Genomic DNA, 785 nt, shown 5'->3' with positions numbered 1-785 from the left:
ACCTCCAAATTATGGATGCTAGATGATTGGTTTTTGATAAGCTGATCGAATTTACTTTCGATCCGTTTAAAACCATCGTCTTGATTACTTACCTTTCCATTCATAGCATCTATAAATTTGTCGATTTTTGAAGATAAAGTGCTAATCGTATCTCTTGTTTGATTTTGATAATTATTTATACGATATTGATTAGCATTTGCATTATTATTATTATTACCATCTTTCCAATTAAAGTTAGGATGATTTCTCCATCCAGGATTATAAGTATTAGAATAAGGATTAGTAGTTTGGTTTTGTCCTTGGACAAAGTTTACCTGTTCTAACTCATTCATACCTTCGTAATCAATGTCTCTTTGGATTGGATCATTAGGATCGCATGGTGCCATAAATTTATCAATTTTGTGCGATAAGGCAGAAAATTGGGCTTGTAACATTGCTACTGGATCAAGATTCATTATACCGTTAACCGATGATGTACCTGAGGATGATGGTTTCGCCGTTGGTATATGTCCACGCTCTGCAGGCCACATACTGCTGTTGATTGCCATTTCCTCCAAAAGTTCTCTTGCTTGGGCGGACGTCTTCTTCATAAATAACCCTCCAGACATAGCATCTAATGAACCTCTAGTCGTAGGATTTAATCCATTATAGAATGTCTGCATTAAAAGTGCATCTGGCAGTTGGTGGTGTGGGCATAAACGTTGAAGTTCTTTAAAACGTTCCCAAGCTTCATAAAGAGTTTCATTATTATTTTGGGTAAAAGATGTCAACTCTTTGATGACTCT

The 785-nt window shown here is 35.8% G+C and overlaps 1 non-coding gene across 1 annotated transcript; it reads left to right on the top strand.

The window, feature by feature from the left end:
• Positions 1-678: 678 nt before the first annotated feature.
• On the top strand, positions 679-785 carry LOC136216057 (small nucleolar RNA R71). The gene has a single exon (XR_010683052.1). It is a non-coding gene; the product is annotated as a small nucleolar RNA R71 (small nucleolar RNA).

This window comes from Euphorbia lathyris, chromosome 1, assembly GCF_963576675.1.
Source record: "Euphorbia lathyris chromosome 1, ddEupLath1.1, whole genome shotgun sequence".
Taxonomy (NCBI): domain Eukaryota; kingdom Viridiplantae; phylum Streptophyta; class Magnoliopsida; order Malpighiales; family Euphorbiaceae; genus Euphorbia; species Euphorbia lathyris.
This window is presented reverse-complemented; position numbering and strand designations above follow the sequence as displayed.